The sequence below is a fragment of the Triticum urartu genome, chromosome 2A (genome assembly GCF_056163025.1).
Source record: "Triticum urartu cultivar PI428250 chromosome 2A, HENAU_Tu73, whole genome shotgun sequence".
Lineage (NCBI taxonomy): Eukaryota > Viridiplantae > Streptophyta > Magnoliopsida > Poales > Poaceae > Triticum > Triticum urartu.
In genome coordinates, this window is record NC_141874.1 from 94,903,196 (window position 1) to 94,921,842 (window position 18,647).

Consider the following 18,647-nt stretch of genomic DNA (forward strand, 5'->3'; position numbering starts at 1 on the left):
AGGACGAACCGGCGCTCCGGCCCCGACAGGCCAAGACTACCGGGGGCTGAAGATACAGGGATCCAACCACGTCAAGCCAAGGTTGCCGGGGGCTGCCGATTCAGATAAGTCCGTCATCCCCCTGTTATGTGTTTCCGTATAGAACTAGGACATGTGAAACCTCATTTATGATTCTTAAAACCACCGTGCTCCCCCTTTCCTGTACCCAAGAGCTACCTCCCGGGTCAGAATTTGGTGGCGAGGAGATGAACGAGGGGCCCAACTCTACTTCGCCCCTGCCTCCACCAAGAGCGCGAGAATGGTCGACCGAAGTAGGGAGACGGCAAGGCTTGTTGCCGGGCGACAATGTTTATCTTAAAATAACAAGGATTCATCCTTGGCCATGGACCTCGCTCATGCACAAAGAACCCGGCAATCACCCCTTTTCATTAAAAACATCCCATACAGGTACAGTTCATACGAAATTAAAAACATGAGCAAGGGGATAACAAGTCTTAAAATTAACAAGTGCCCGCAGGCTTACAAACTAAAAAAAGATAAGTTGCCCGTAATCCCTTTCTTGTCCCTCTCCTCAGAAGGTGGAACAAGAGGGCAGGAGGGCGAAAAGAGAGCCTAGGCGAGGTGCGAGGAGCAGAAGGCACCAAGAGAACATCTTGGTACCAGGAAAGGAGTTGGAAGACGAGGCAGCGGGCCGGCAATACGCGACGAAGGCGTCGGTGCCCGCGTACTCCGATTTGACGGCCGCCACCCACCTTCTTCGCCTTCTCCGACCCTCCTACGCCGGCCACCCAAGGAGACGATGGGTAACACCCCAATGGAGAGCTTGGCGAGGATGGCCCTCGGCAAGACGCGTGGCCGAGGGAGGGGCGGCGCGGTCAGTCGAAGTCAGAGTCGGCATCCTGCCGCTCGACTCCCGCGTCATCGCTGTCCTCCTCGTCACTCCCGCTTGAGGAGGAATCTTCATCGTTGGAGGAGCTCTCCATGCAGCACTTCAAGCGAGTTTCGAGATCTCCAAAGACCTTGACGGAGAGCACGCTGCCCTCTGTTAACTTGAAGTAGACGATAAGCCCCGCCGTCAAGCTATGGTTGCGTGTGAATGTCTTCCATCCGTGGAGGAGGTACATGACGTGAGGAGCAGGGAAGCCGACATCGACCCGCGTGTCGCTGTTGCCGCAACCCTTCATGTGCAACCAGAGTGTCTGGGGTGGATCGAGCTCCATCTCTCGAGCAAATGCAGTAGGGAGACAGAGACGGCGACGCGGTGGCCTGCGTAGCCTGATGAAGAACTCGTGGGGCCGGTCCCCGACGTGGCGCTCCGTTGGGGGAGGCATCGCTGGCGGAGGCGAGGCCGATGCGCTGCCCCGTCCTCCTCTCCCTCGAGCGTCGTGACGACCTCGGCCTCACCCCTCCCCCTTCCTCTCGTGACCGGTTCCGCCGCCACGAGCTCTTGGGGAGGAGGAACGTGCTGACGAGCAGCAACCCTCGCTGCCATCGTCGAATGGCCAGCGTCTCCTCTCGCCATGGCGTATGGAAGAAAAAAGCAGAGGTGGAAGGAGACGGATGATGGAAGAATGTGGAATGCCGCCCCCTCCCCTTCTTATGAAGGGGCAGAGTCGGGGCTCGGCCGCGGCACTCGACCAATCCAATCATCGGGGGGCGCAGGGAATTAGGACCGGCCCGCTGCCCCAATCAACAACGGCCCGGTTTCCCGCCTCCACCTCCTGCCACCTGCATGTAGGACACATGGCGAGCGAGCAGCATTAAAGGGACGGGCGAAGCGGCTGCTCCCCACCCCGTGATCGTGGGGCGCGGGCACCTTGAAGACCACGACCCTAGTCCACCCAAGTAAATGGCATGTGCCTCTACGCCTCCCTCCTTTTACGGGGAAGGCACGGGCCGCCTCTTTACCACGATGTGACACATGCGTGCGAGAACCGCCCCACGCATGACCCCCACGTCACACACGGCCATCCATGTCACGCGTTCAACACGGGTCGTGGGGAAGCGCAGCGGACGAGAAGTTACTACGGTAAAATGCGCCCCACCTCCCTGCGCACCATTCTGGGCCTGGCCCAACAACGCGTCACGCTTATGTGTGTCCCAGGCCCGGGGGCTCTTGTCTGTGTACAAAAGTAGGGGCTCTCCTTTTGGCCCCTTTACTTGTGCACGGGCAGTCAGGGCCACGCGCCGCGGCCACACTTAGCAGGGCAGAGAAGGGAAGCCGGAGAGAAGACGAAGCATGAGACAACCAAGGTGACGCCAAGACCAGAAGCTCGGGAGGGCAAGAGGGCAAGAGGGCGAGGTGGACTCCCTCAGCAAGATCCTTGCCGAGGCGGCGCCCCGCAGCCCCGGCAAGAGCCTTGCCGGGGCAACTTGCCCAACACCGGCAGAGCGAGCCACCCTTGAGCCCCCAAGCTCCGACCCAAACAACTGTGTTGGGACCAAGGCTCGGGAGGCGCCTCTGTAGTGGCATGCAAATCTTCGTCAAGATCATAAACACAAGATCAGATGAGGATTAGAAGACGGCGACCCTCGGCAGGATCCTAGCCGAGGAAATCCACAAGACCCCCGGCAAGACCCTTGCCAGGGATGACAGCAATGCCATGGCAAGACCCTTGCCGGGGATGACAGCAATGCCATGGCAAGACCCTTGCCGGGCCCCCAACAAGACCCTTGCCGAGGGCATCAGTAGGGCCACTGCCAGGCCCGCATCAGCCAAGACTCCACCGCCGTTCGCATGCAGCTGCCATCCCAACCAGCTGGGCAGGCACCTGCGTGGCAACATGCAGCTTCTAGGCCAAATCAGCAAGCACATGCGTGGCGGCATGCAGATCTTCATGAAGGCCCTACCACCGCGCCACCTCAACTGCCTGCCTGCCTACATGGCGCTGCATGCATCACTAGTTTGGGCTCGTGTCGAAGCGAGGCGAAGCGGCGACGGATGGGACGGGCCTCGTTCCCGTCCCCGATAAAGCTAATGGACACCTACGTAGCGCATTTAATGCACTTTGTCCCGTAATGCCGTGCGATAAGCTCGTGCACTGTAGGCCTTTCCACCTCCTGTGTGCCACTGTGGCAACCCCTTTTCCCTATAAAAGGAGGCCCGAGGCGACCAGGAGAGGGATTCGGCTTTTTGGGACGGCACAAGCACTGTAGCTAGTTCAAAAAGCTCAAGAACACTCGATACATCCACCAAAGCAGGACTAGGGTTTTACGCATCCTCGCGGCCTGAACCTGGGTAAATGACCTGTGTGCTTGCTCCTAAACCTGCTCTTCTCATGACCCCACGCCCGCCGACCGTAGAAGGGATCCCAGTGATCCCATAGGTGTCGTTCTCACCGACAGGTAGTAACTTGATCTGAAGTTTCATGATCATCATCATTAGCTTCCTCAGTAATTGGTGTAGGCATCACGGGAATAGTTTTTTGTCGCAACGGTGCATACTCAGGGAGAACACTTATACCTTGAAATTTTAGTAAGGGATCATCTCATAATGCTACCGTCGTACTAAGCAAAAATAAGATGCACAAAATATAAACATCACATGCAATCAAAATATGTGACATGACATGGTCATCATCATCTTGTGCCTTTGATTTCCATCTCCAAAGTATCGTCATGATCTCCATCGTCACCGGCATGACACCATGATCTCCATCATCTTGATCTCTATCAATGTTTCGTCACATGGTCGTCTTGCCAACTATTGCTTTTGCAACTATTGCTATCACATAGCGATAAAGTAAAGCAATTATATGGCGCTTGCATCTTATGCAATAAAGAGACAACCATAAGGCTCCTGCCAGTTGTCGATAACTTTAACAAAATATGATTATCTCATACAACAATTTTTATATCATCATGTCTTGACCATATCACATCACAACATGCCCTGCAAAAACAAGTTAGACGTCCTCTACTCTGTTGTTGCAAGTTTTACGTGGCTGCTACTGGCTTAGCAAGAACCGTTCTTACCTACACATCAAAAACCACAACGCGGTATAGTGATTGTTTTTTGATCTTCAGAAAGAACCCTGTTCATTGAATCCAATTCAACTAAAGTTGGAGAAACTGACACCCGTCAGCCACCTGTGTGCAAAGCACGTCGGTAGAACCAGTCTCAAGAACGCGGTCATGTAATGTCGGTCCGGGCTACTTCATCCAACAATACTGCCGAATCAAGAAACAACTAGTGACGGTAAGCAATATGTATATACCCACGCCCACAATTCCTTTGTGTTCTACTCGTGCATATAACATCTACGCATAGACCTGGCTCGGATGCCACTGTTGGGGAACGCAGTATTTCAAAAAAATTCCTACAATCACACAAGATCTATCTAGGAGATGCATAGCAAAGAGCGGGGAAGAGTGTGTCTACGTACCCTCGTAGACCAAAAGCAGAAGCATTTAGTAACGCGGTTGAAGTAGTCAAATGTCTTTGCGATCCAAACGATCCAAGTACCGAACGCACGACATCTCCGTGATTTGCACATGTTCAGATCGGTGACGTCCCTCGTACTCTTGATCCAGTTGAGGTCGTGGGAGATTTTCTTCAGCACGACGGCGTGGTGACGGTGATGATGAAGTTACCGATGTAGGGCTTCGCCTAAGCACTACGACAATATGGCCGAGGTGGAAAACTATGGAGGGGGGCACCGCACACGGCTAAGACAAATCTTGGAGTGCCTTTGGGGTGCCCCTTGCCCACGTATATAAAGGAGGGGGAAGAGGAGGCCGACCTAGGAGGGGCGCGCCTATAGGGGAGTCCAACTAGGATTCCCAATCCTAGTTGGAGTCCCCTTCCTTTTCCAAGAGGGGAGAGAGGGAAGGAGTAGGAGAGGGAGAAGGAAAGAGAGGGGGGCGCCGCCCCCTCCCTAGTCCAATTCAAACTTGCCATGGGGGGGGCGCGGCCACCCCTTGAGGACTGAAGGAAATATGCCCTAGAGGCAATAATGAAGTTATTATTTATTTCCTTATATCATGATAAATGTTTATTATTCATGCTAGAATTGTATTATCCGGAAACATAATACTTGTGTGAATACATAGACAAACTAAACGTCACTAGTGTGCCTCTACTTGACTAGCTCGTTAATCAAAGATGGTTATGTTTCCTAACCATAGACATGTGTTGTCATTTGATTAACGGGGTCACATTATTAGGAGAATGATGTGATTGACATGACCCATTCCATTAGCTTAGCACCCGATCGTTTAGTATGTTGCTATTGCTTTCTTCATGACTTATACATGTTCCTATGACTATGAGATTATGCAACTCCCGTTTGCCGGAGGAACACTTTGTGTGCTACCAAACGTCACAACGTAACTGGGTGATTATAAAGAAACTCTACAGGTGTCTCTAAAGGTACATGTTGGGTTGGTGTATTTCGAGATTAGGATTTGTCACTCCGATTGTCGGAGAGGTATCTCTGGGCCCTCTCGGTAATGCACATCACATAAGCCTTGCAAGCATTGCAACTAATGAGTTAGTTGTGAGATGATGTATTACGAAACGAGTAAAGATACTTGCCGGTAACGAGATTGAACTGGGTATTGAGATACCGACGATCGAATCTCGGGCAAGTAACATACCGATGACAAAGGGAACAAAGGATGTTGTTATGCGGTCTGACCGATAAAAGATCTTCATAGAATATGTGGGAGCCAATATGAGCATCCAGGTTCTGCTATTGGTTATTGACCGGAGACATGTCTCGGTCATGTCTACATTGTTCTCGAACCCGTAGGGTCCGCACGCTTAATGTTACGATGACAGTTTCATTATGAGTTTATATATTTTGATGTACCGAAGTTAGTTCGGAGTCCCGGATGTGATCACGGACATGACGAGGAGTCTCGAAATGGTCGAGACATAAAGATTGATATATTGAAAGCCTATGTTTGGACGTCGAAAGTGTTCCGGGTGAAATCGGCATTTTACCAAAGTACCGGGAGGTTACCGGAACCCCCCGGTAACTAATGGGCCTTAATGGGCCTAGTGGAGGAAGAGGAGAGGAGGCCTAGGGGCTGTCGCGCACCCCTCCCCCCCAAGTCCGAATTGGACAAGGAGGGGGGCGGCGCCCCCCCCCCTTTCCTTTCTTCCCTCTCTTCCTTCTTCCCCAAGTCCTAATCCAACTAGGGAAAGGGGGGAGTCCTACTCCCGGTAGGAGTAGGACTCCTCCTGCGCGCCTCCTCCTAGGGCCGGCCGCACCCCCCATGGCTCCTTTATATACGGGGGCAGGGGGCACCCCTAGAGACAGAAGTTGATCTCTAAGATCGTTCTCTTAGCCGTGTGCGGGGCCCCCTTCCACCATAGTCCTCGATAATATTGTAGTGGTGCTTAGGCGAAGGCCTGCGACAGTAGAACATCAAGATCGTCACCACGCCGTTGTGCTGACGGAACTCTTCCCCGACACTTTGCTGGATCGGAGTCCGGGGATCGTCATCGAGCTGAACGTGTGCTAGAACTCGGAGGTGCCGTAGTTTCGGTGCTTGATCGGTCGGGCCGTGAAGACGTACGACTACATCAACCGCGTTGTCATAACGCTTTCGCTTTCGGTCTACGAGGGTACGTAGATCACACTCTCCCCTCCCATTTCTATGCATCACCATGATCTTGCGTGTGCGTAGGAATTTTTTTTAAATTACTAAGTTCCCCAACAGTGGTATCAGAGCCTAGGTTTTATGCGTTGATGCTATATGCACGAGTAGAACACAAGTGAGTTGTGGGCGATATAAGTCATACTGCTTACCAGCATGTCATACTTTGGTTCGGCGGTATTGTTGGACGAAGCGGCCCGGACCAACATTACGTGTACGCTTACGCAAGACCGGTTCTCCCGACGTGCTTTGCACAAAGGTGGCTAGCGGGTGTCAGTTTCTCCAACTTTAGTTGAACCAAGTGTGGCTACGCCCGGTCCTTGCGAAGGTTAAAATAGCACCAACTTGACAAACTATCGTTGTGGTTTTGATGCGTAGGTAAGAACGGTTCTTGCTAAGCCCGTAGCAGCCACGTAAAACTTGCAACAACAAAGTAGAGGACGTCTAACTTGTTTTTGCAGGGCATGTTGTGATGTGATATGGTCAAGACATGATGCTAAATTTTATTGTATGAGATGATCATGTTTTGTAACTGAGTTATCGGCAACAGGCATGAGCCATATGGTTGTCGCTTTATTGTATGCAATGCAATTGCGCTGTAATGCTTTACTTTATCACTAAGCGGTAGCGATAGTCGTGGAAGCATAAGATTGGCAAGACGACAACGATGCTACGATGATGATCAAGGTGTCGCGCCGGTGACGATGGTGATCATGATGGTGCTTCGAAGATGGAGATCACAAGCACAAGATGATGATGGCCATATAATATCACTTATATTGATTGCATGTGATGTTTATCTTTTATACATCTTATCTTGCTTTGATTGACGGTAGAATTTTAAGATGATCTCTCACTAATTATCAAGAAGTGTTCTCCCTGAGTATGCACCATTGCGAAAGTTCTTCGTGCTGAGACACCACGTGATGATCGGGTGTGATAGGCTCTACGTTCAAATACAACGGGTGCAAAACAGTTGCACACGCAGAATACTCAGGTTATACTTGACGAGCCAAGCATATACAAATATGGCCTCGGAACATGGAGACCGAAAGGTCAAGCGTGAATCATATAGTAGATATGATCAACATAGTGATGTTCACCAATGAAACTACTCCATCTCACGTGATGATCGGACATGGTTTAGTTGATTTGGATCACGTGATCACTTAGAGGATTAGAGGGATGTCTATATAAGTGGGAGTTCTTTAGTAATATGATTAATTGAACTTAAATTTATCATGAACTTAGTACCTGATAGTATCTTGCTTGTTTATGTTTGATTGTAGATAGATGGCCCGTGCTATTCTTCCGTGGAATTTTAATGCGTTCCTTGAGAAAGCAAAGTTGAAAGATGATGGTAGCAATTACACGGACTGGGTCCGTAACTTGAGGATTATCCTCATTGCTGCACAGAAGAATTACGTCCTGGAAGCACCGTTGGGTGTCAGGCCTGCTGCTGGAGCAACACCAGATGTTATGAACGTCTGGCAGAGCAAAGCTGATGACTACTCGATAGTTCAGTGTGCCATGCTTTACGGCTTAGAATCGGGACTTCAACGACGTTTTCAACGTCATGGAGCATATGAGATGTTCCAGGAGTTGAAGTTAATATTTCAAGAAAATGCCCGGATTGAGAGATATGAAGTCTCCAATAAGTTCTATAGCTGCAAGATGGAGGAGAACTGTTCTTTCAGTGAGCATATACTCAAAATGTCTGGGTATAATAATCACTTGATTCAATTGGGAGTTAATCTTCCAGATGATTGCGTCATTGACAGAATTCTCCAATCACTGCCACCTAGCTACAAGAGCTTCGTGATGAACTATAATATGCAAGGGATGAATAAGACTATTCCCGAGCTCTTCGCAATGCTGAAAGCTGCGGAGGTAGAAATCAAGAAGGAGCATAAAGTGTTGATGGTCAACAAGACCACTAGTTTCAAGAAAAAGGGTAAAGGGAAGAAGAAGGGGAACTTTAAAAAGAACAGCAAGCAAGTTGCTGCTCAAGAGAAGAAACCCAAATCTGGACCTAAGCCTAAAACTAAGTGCTTCTACTGCAAGCAGACTGGTCACTGGAAGCGAAACTGCCCCAAGTATTTGGCGGATAAGAAGGATGGCAAGGTAAACAAAGGTATATGCGATATACATGTTATTGATGTGTACCTTACTAATGCTCGCAGTAGCACCTGGGTATTTGATACTGGTTCCGTTGCTAACATTTGCAACTCGAAACAGGGACTATGGATTAAGCGAAGATTGGCTAAGGACGAGGTGACGATGCGCGTGGGAAATGGTTCCAAAGACGATGTGATCGCGGTCGGCACGCTACCTCTACATCTACCTTCGGGATTAATATTAGACCTAAATAATTGTTATTTGGTGCCAGCGTTGAGCATGAACATTATATCTGGATCTTGTTTGATGCGAGACGGTTATTCATTTAAATCAGAGAATAATGGTTGTTCTATTTATATGAGTAAAATCTTTTATGGTCATGCACCCATGAAGAATGGTCTATTCTTATTAAATCTCGATAGTAGTGACACACACATTCATAATGTTGAATCCAAAAGATGCAGAGTTGATAATGATAGTGCAACTTATTTGGGGCACTGCCGTTTAGGTCATACCGGTGTAAAGCGCATGAAGAAACTCCATACTAATGGACTTTTGGAACCACTTCATTATGAATCACTTGGTACTTGCAAACCGTGCCTTATGGGTAAGATGACAAAAACACCGTTCTCCAGTACTATGGAGAGAGCAACAGATTTGTTGGAAATCATACATACACATGTATGTGGTCCGATGAATGTTGAGGCTCATGGAGGATATCGTTATTTTCTCACCTTCACAGATGACTTAAGCAGATATGGGTATATCTACTTAATGAAACATAAGTCTGAAACATTTGAAAAGTTCAAAGAATTTCAGAGTGAAATTGAAAATCATCGTAACAAGAAAATAAAATTCCTACGATCTGATCGTGGAGGAGAATATTTGAGTTACGAGTTTGGTGTACATTTGAAACAATGCGGAATAGTTTCGCAACACACGCCACCCGGAACACCACAGCATAATGGTGTGTTCGAACGTCGTAATCGTACTTTACTAGATATGGTGCGATCTATGATGTCTCTTACTGATTTACCGCTATCGTTTTGGGGTTATGCTTTAGAGACGGCCGCATTCACGTTAAATAGGGCACCATCAAAATCCGTTGAGACGATACCTTATGAACTGTGGTTTGGCAAGAAACCAAAGTTGTGGTTTCTGAAAGTTTGGGGCTGCGTTGCTTATGTGAAAAAACTTCAACCTGATAAGCTCGAACCCAAATCGGAGAAATGTGTCTTCATAGGATATCCAAAGGAAACTATTGGATACACCTTCTATCACAGATCCGAAGGCAAGACTTTTGTTGCTAAATTCGGAAACTTTCTAGAGAAGGAGTTTCTCTCGAAAGAAGTGAGTGGGAGGAAAGTAGAACTTGATGAGGTAATTGTACCTGCTCCCTTATTGGAAAGTAGTACATCACAGAAATCGGTTTCTGTGACACCTACACCAATTAGTGAGGAAGCTAATGATGATGATCATGAAACTTCAGAACAAGATACTACTGAACCTCGTAGATCAACCAGAGTAAGATCCGCACCAGAGTGGTACGGTAATCCTGTTCTGGAAGTCATGCCACTGGATCATGATGAACCTACGAACTATGGAGAAGCGATGGTGAGCCCAGATTCCGCAAGATGTCTTGAAGCCATGAAATCTGAGATGGGATCCATGTATGAGAACAAAGTGTGGACTTTGGTTTACTTGCCCAAAGATCGGCAAGCAATTGAGAATAAATGGATCTTCAAGAAGAAGACTGACGCTGACGGTAATGTTACTGTCTACAAAGCTCGACTTGTCGCAAAAGGTTTTCAACAAGTTCAAGGGATTGACTACGATAAGACCTTCTCACCCGTAGCGATGCTTAAGTCTGTCTGAATCATGTTAGCAATGGCCGCATTTTATGATTATGAAATTTGGCAGATGGATGTCAAAACTGCATTCCTGAATGGATTTCTGGAAGAAGAGTTGTATATGATGCAGCCGGAAGGTTTTGTCAATCCAAAGGGAGCTAACAAAGTGTGCAAGCTCCAGCGATCCATTTATGGACTGGTGCAAGCCTCTCGGAGTTGGAATAAACGCTTTGATAGTGTGATCAAAGCATTTGGTTTTGTAAAGACTTTTGGAGAAGTATGTATTTACAAGAAAGTGAGTGGGAGCTCTGTAGCATTTCTAATATTATATGTAGATGACATATTACTAATCGGAAATGATATAGAATTTCTGGATAGCATAAAGGGATACTTGAATAAGAGTTTTTCAATGAAAGACCTCGGTGAAGCTGCTTACATATTGGGCATTAAGATCTATAGAGATAGATCAAGACGCTTAATTGGACTTTCACAAAGCACATACCTTGACAAAGTTTTGAAGAAGTTCAAAATGGATCAAGCAAAGAAAGGATTCTTGCCTGTGTTACAAGGTGTGAAATTGAGTAAGACTCAATGCCCGACCACTGCAGAAGATAGAGAGAAAATGAAAGATGTTCCCTATGCTTCAGTCATATGCTCTATCATATATGCAATGCTGTGTACCAGACCTGATGTATGTCTTGCTCTAAGTCTAGAAGGGAGGTACCAAAGTAATCCAGGAGTGGATCACTGGACAGCGGTCAAGAACATCCTGAAATACCTGAAAAGGACTAAGGATATGTTTCTCGTATATGGAGGTGACAAAGAGCTCATTGTAAATGGTTACATTGATGCAAGCTTTGACACTAATGCGGACGATTCTAAATCGCAAACCGGATACGTGTTTACATTAAACGGTGGAGCTGTCAGTTGGTGCAGTTCTAAACAAAGCATTGTGGCGGGATCTACATGTGAAGCGAAGTACATAGCTGCTTCGGAAGCAGCAAACGAAGGAGTCTGGATGAAGGAGTTCATATCCAATCTAGGTGTCATACCTAGTGCATCGGGTCCAATGAAAATCTTTTGTGACAATACTGGTGCAATTGCCTTGGCAAAGGAATCCAGATTTCACAAGAGAACCAAGCACATCAAGAGATGCTTCAATTCCATCCGGGATCTAGTCCAGGTGGGAGACATAGAGATTTGCAAGATACATACGGATCTGAATGTAGCAGACCCGTTGACTAAGCCTCTTCCACGAGCAAAACATGATCAACACCAAAGCTCCATGGGTGTTAGAATCATTACTGTGTAATCTAGATTATTGACTCTAGTGCAAGTGGGAGACTGAAGGAAATATGCCCTAGAGGCAATAATAAATTTATTATTTATTTCCTTATATCATGATAAATGTTTATTATTCATGCTAGAATTGTATTATCCGGAAACATAGTACTTGTGTGAATACATAGACAAACTAAACGTCACTAGTGTGCCTCTACTTGACTAGCTCGTTAATCAAAGATGGTTATGTTTCCTAACCATAGACATGTGTTGTCATTTGATTAACGGGGTCACATTATTAGGAGAATGATGTGATTGACATGACCCATTCCATTAGCTTAGCACCCGATCGTTTAGTATGTTGCTATTGCTTTCTTCATGACTTATACATGTTCCTATGACTATGAGATTATGCAACTCCCGTTTGCCGGAGGAACACTTTGTGTGCTACCAAACGTCACAACGTAACTGGGTGATTATAAAGGAGCTCTACAGGTGTCTCCAAAGGTACATGTTGGGTTGGCGTATTTTGAGATTAGGATTTGTCACTCCGATTGTCGGAGAGGTATCTCTGGGCCCTCTCGGTAATGCACATCACATAAGCCTTGCAAGCATTGTAACTAATGAGTTAGTTGTGAGATGATGTATTACGAAATGAGTAAAGAGTCTTGCTGGTAACGAGATTGAACTAGGTATTGAGATACCGACGATCGAATCTCGGGCAAGTAACATACCGATGACAAAGGGAACAAAGGATGTTGTTATGCGGTCTGACCGATAAAAGATCTTCGTAGAATATGTGGGAGCCAATATGAGCATCCAGGTTCCGCTATTGGTTATTGACCGGAGACATGTCTCGGTCATGTCTACATTGTTCTCGAACCCGTAGGGTCCGCACGCTTAACGTTACGATGACAGTTTCATTATGAGTTTATATATTTTGATGTACCGAAGTTAGTTCGGAGTCCCGGATGTGATCACGGACATGACGAGGAGTCTCGAAATGGTCGAGACATAAAGATTGATATATTGGAAGCCTATGTTTGGACGTCGAAAGTGTTCCGGGTGAAATCGGCATTTTACCGGAGTACCGGGAGGTTACCGGAACCCCCTGGTAACCTAATGGGCCTTAATGGGTCTAGTGGAGGAAGAGGAGAGGAGGCCTAGGGGCTGCCACGCGCCCCTCCCCCCCCCCAAGTCCGAATTGGACAAGGAGGGGGGGCGGCGCCCCCCTTTCCTTTCTTCCCTCTCTTCCTTCTTCCCCAAGTCCTAATCCAACTAGGGAAAGGGGGGAGTCCTACTCCCGGTAGGAGTAGGACTCCTCCTGCGCGCCTCCTCCTAGGGCCGGCCGCACCCCCCATGGCTCCTTTATATACGGGGGCAGGGGGCACCCCTAGAGACAGAAGTTGATCTCTAAGATCGTTCTCTTAGCCGTGTGCGGTGCCCCCTTCCACCATAGTCCTCGATAATATTGTAGTGGTGCTTAGGCAAAGCCCTGCGACAGTAGAACATCAAGATCGTCACCACGCCGTCGTGCTGACGGAACTCTTCCCCGACATTTTGCTGGATCAGAGTCCGGGGATCGTCATCGAGCTGAACGTGTGCTAGAACTCGGAGGTGCCGTAGTTTCGGTGCTTGATCGGTCGGGCCGTGAAGACGTACGACTACATCAACCGCGTTGTCATAACGCTTCCGCTTTCGGTCTACGAGGGTACGTAGATCACACTCTCCCCTCTCGTTGCTATGCATCACCATGATCTTGCGTGTGCATAGGAATTTTTTTGAAATTACTACGTTCCCCAACATGAGGCCCTTCTCTCCTTTCCCGTATGGCCCATTAAGGCCACTACTTCCCCCAACGAATTCCCGTAACTCTCCGGTACTCTGAAAAATACCCGAATCACTCAGAACCTTTCCAATGTCCGAATATAGCTTTCCAATATATCGATCTTTATGTCTCGACCATTTCAAGACTCCTCGTCATGTTCGTGATCTCATCCGGGACTCCGAACAACCTTCGGTACATCAAATCACATAACTCATAATACAAATCGTCATCAAACGTTAAGCGTGCGGACCCTATGGGTTCGATAACTATGTAGACATGACCGAGACACATCTCCGGTCAATAAGGTTAAGCGTGCGGACCCTACGGGTTTTAGAACTATGTAGACATGACCGAAACACATCTCTGGTCCATAAGCAATAGCAGAACCTGGATGCTCATATTGGCTCCTACATATTCTACGAAGATGTTTATCGGTCAAACCGCATAACAACATACGTTGTCCCCTTTGTCATCGGTATGTTACTTGCCCGAGATTCGATCGTCGGTATCCTCATACCTAGTTCAAACTCGTCACCGGCAAGTCTCTTTACTCGTTCCGTAATGCACATCACGTAACTAAGTCTTTAGTCACATTGCTTGCAAGGCTTATAGTGATGAGCATTATCGAGAGGGCCCAAAGATACCTCTCCGACAATCGGAGTGACAAATCCTAATCTCGATCTATGCCAACTCAACAAACACCATCGGAGACACCTATAGAACATCTTTATAATCACCCAGTTACGGTGTGATGTTTGATAGCACACTAAGTGTTCCTCCGGTATTCGGGAGTTGCATAATCCCATAGTCATAGGAACATGTATAAGTCATGAAGAAAGCAATAGCAACAAACTAAACGATCATAGTGCTAAGCTAACCGATGGGTCTTGTCCATCACATCATTCTCTAATGATGTGATCCCATTCATCAAATGACAACACATGTGTATGGCTAGGAAACTTAACCATCTTTGATTAACGAGCTAGTCTAGTAGAGGCATACTAGGGACACTCTGTTTGTCTATGTATTCACACATGTACTAAGTTTCCGGTTAATACAATTCTAGCATGAATAATAAAAATTTATCATGATATAAGGAAATATAAATAACAACTTTATTATTGCCTCCAGGGCATATTTCTTTCAATTACTTCAGTGAAAAACAATCAAAAGTTGAAATCAGGAAGGAAGAATGTTAAGTTAAACATAGATGCATTGGAATCCATCCCACCTGGAGAGAGAACTGTTGGGAAATGTAGTAATTTCAAAAAAAATCCTAGGCACACACAAGATCATGGTGATGCATAGCAACGAGAGGGGAGAGTATTGTCTACATACCCTCGTAGACCGTAAGAGGAAGCGTTATGACAACGTGGTTGATGTAGTTGTATGTCTTCATGATCGACCGATCTAGCACCGAAGGTACGACACCTCCGCGATCTGCACACGTTTGGCTCGGTGACGTCCCGCGAACTCACGATCCAGTAGAGCTTCGAAGGAGAGCTTCGTCAGCACGATGGCGTGATGACGGTGATGATGTTGCTACCGGAACAGGGCTTTGCCTAAACACGCTACGATATTATCGAGGTGGATTATGGTGGAGGGGGCACCGCACACGGCTAAAAGATCAATGATCAACTTGTGTGTCTATGGGGTGCCCCCTCCCCCATATATAAAGGAGTGGAGGAGGGGGAGGGGGTCGGCCTCCTAGGCGCGCCCCAAGGGGAGTCCTACTCCCACCGGGAGTAGGATTCCCTCCCCTTCCCTAGTTGGATTAGGAGAGAAGGAAGGAGGAGGAAGGTGGAAGGAAAGGGGGGGCGGCCCCCCTCCCAATTCGGATTGGTCTTGGGGGGGCCCTCCTTTGCTCCTTTCCCCTCTCTCCCACTAAGGCCCAATAAGGCCCATATACCTCCCGGGGGATTCCGATAACCTCCCGGTGCTCTGGTATACTCCGGATCTCACCCGGAACCATTCCGATATCCAAACATAGGCTTCCAATATATCGATATTTACGTCTCGACCATTTCGAGACTCCCCGTCATGTCCGTGATCAAATCCGGGACTCTAAACTACCTTCGGTACATCCAAACACATAAACTCATAATACTGATCGTCACCGAACGTTAAGCGTGCGGACCCTACGGGTTCGAGAACTATGTAGACATGACCGAGACATGTATCCGGTCAATAACCAATAGCGGAACCTGGATGGTCATATTGGTTCCTACATATTTTACTAAGATCTTTATCGGTCAAACCGCATAACGATATACGTTGTTCCCTTTGTCATTGGTATGTTACTTGCCCGAGATTCGATCGACGGTATCTCAATACCTAGTTCAATATCTTTACTGGCAAGTCTCTTTAGTCGTTCCGTAATGCTACATCCCGTAACTAACTCAGTTACATTGCTTGCAAGGCTTATAGTGATGTACATTACGGAGAGGGCCCAGAGATACCTCTCCGATACTCAGAGTGACAAATCCTAATCTTGATCTATGCCAAATCAACAAACACCATCGGAGACACCTGTAGAGCATCTTTATAATCACCCAGTTACGTTGTGACGTTTGATAGCACACATGGTGTTCCTCCGGTATTCGGGAGTTGCATAATCTCATAGTCCGAGGAACATGTATAAGTCATGAAGAAAGCAGTAGCAACAAACTAAACGATCATCGTGCTAAGCTAACGGATGTGTCAAGTCAATCACATCATTCTCTAATGATGTGACCCCGTTAATCAAATGACAACTCATTTCTATGGTTAGGAAACATAACCATCATTGATTCAACGAGCTAGTCAAGTAGAGGCAAACTAGTGACACTTTGTTTGTCTATGTATTCACACATGTACTAAGTTTCCAGTTAATACAATTCTAGCATGAATAATAAACATTTATCATGATATAAGGAAATATAATAACAACTTTATTATTGCCTCTAGGGCATATTTCCTTTCAAGAACAACTTTAGAACAAGTTGCTGGACATTTGAACATGTCAAGAACCACTATTTGGCGAAGGTGAGAACTATACTTTGATATTCTTGTAATTTTGAACATGAGAATTTAGCTGAAATATTCTTATTATTTTTGTAGGTTGAAGGAGAAGGGAGTTCGACGAATAACTAGCGAACCAAAGCCTTCTTTGACCGATGCAAACAATAGGGCTCATGTCGAGTATTGCCTAAGACATCTCGAGCCATGTAGCATGCATGATGATCCCAACTTTAGGGCTGATATGGATGTGGTTCATATCGACGAGAAATGGTTCTATCATACGCGGAAGACCTAGAACATGTATTAGAGTCATGGAAAGGAGGCACCACACCGCGAATGTAAACATAAAAATCACATTCAAAAAATCATGTTCCTGACGGCAATGGCAAGACCAAGGTATGATGCTCAAGGCAACTATGTTTTTTATGGCAAGATCGGCATTTGTGCTTATATGGAGTGGGTTCAAGCTAAGAAGAGAAGTTAAAATAGGTTGGTACTTGTTCATGTTATTAATTTCAGCTAAATTCATTCATCCTCATTTGTATTAAATTTACTTGTTTCTATATCCATAGGTTGAGGGGGCATGGGAGCTGAAGTCGGCCGATAGCATGGACAGTAACAAAATTCGGGAGTACTTAGTGAAATATGCACTTCCGGCTATAAAGGAAAAGTGGCCCGAGAGCGATAGATGGAACACCATCTACGTACAACAAGACAACGCTAGGACTCACATTTTGCCAAATGATCAACTTTTTGTTCAGGAAGCACCTAGGGGTGGTTGGGATATTAAAATGATATATCAACCACCTAATTCACCTGACCTGAACATATTAGATCTTGGATGGTTCGCCTCCATTCAAGCAATGTTCCATAAGAATATGCCCAGGACCCTCGCTGAGATTGTCCAAAAGCTTTAGCACTATTTTCCTTACAAATATATGCATAATTCGGTTTGCTAGTTGTCTATGTACTGATTTGAGTACTTGTATATTGTGTGCAATAGGTTAATGAATCCCTTGTACCCCCATCAAAAGCTCAATAGGATCTATTTGAGTCATCAAGCATGCATGAGGGAGATCATCAAGCATAAGGGGCATGTCCACTACGCGGTTCCTCACTCAAAGAAACAAGCATTAGAGAGGCAAGGTGATCTTCGGTTCGTTTGAACATCGACAAAGAATATGTTGAGGCTGCAATTTACTATTTGAACCACTGTTCAAGATATCTTCCGATAAATCGGCCAATTTATCGCTTACCGTTGTCTGACCGATAAGATTAATCGGCCGAAAAATCAGCCGATATGGCGATAAATCGGCTGATATGCCGATAAACTGACTGATTTACCCCTTATCATGGGTCGACCGATAAGTTCCCGATAAGCGATACCCCCAACATTGATTTGGACTCAACTTGAATTGTAATGGTGAAATTAAGTTGATGTAGATTTGAGAAGCCTCCTGATTATGTTGCCTTGTAGGGCAGTGGTAACTTAGTTTGGTGTAATTTGAGGACTCTCAAGAACGCAACTCTTTTGCCACCGGCAGGCTGCATCCCATGCAAAGAAAAATTGCATGGACACCATGGACACCACACTTGGTGCACACCCACGGATGTGTGCATGTGACACACATCGATTGCTGGATGTTGATTGGTGCAGAGGGCTCGGTCGATTGGTGCAGATGGCTTCAAGCTTGGCGAACAACTCATTGATGCATCCTCGGCTAAGATCGTCATCCGCCAACATCACCTGGAGCGCGTGCATGTTGACTCTTGACGACCTCCTCGTCATCAACCATGACTTGATCACATTCCACCACGACGGCCTCTCCTTCTGAATCCGCCATGATCTAGTCCTCCACCACCACAGCCTTTCCGCCCTCATCAAGAAGAATAGCCAGAGAGAAGATCAATCAAGAGTCGCCGAGAGGAGCATGCAGAACGTGTTCGCACCATGCAGCTTTTCC

At 46.8% G+C, this 18,647-nt stretch overlaps 1 pseudogene; it reads left to right on the forward strand.

The window, feature by feature from the left end:
- Positions 1-1,351: 1,351 nt before the first annotated feature.
- On the forward strand, positions 1,352-18,518 carry LOC147984032 (uncharacterized; annotated as a pseudogene).
- Positions 18,519-18,647: the final 129 nt, after the last annotated feature.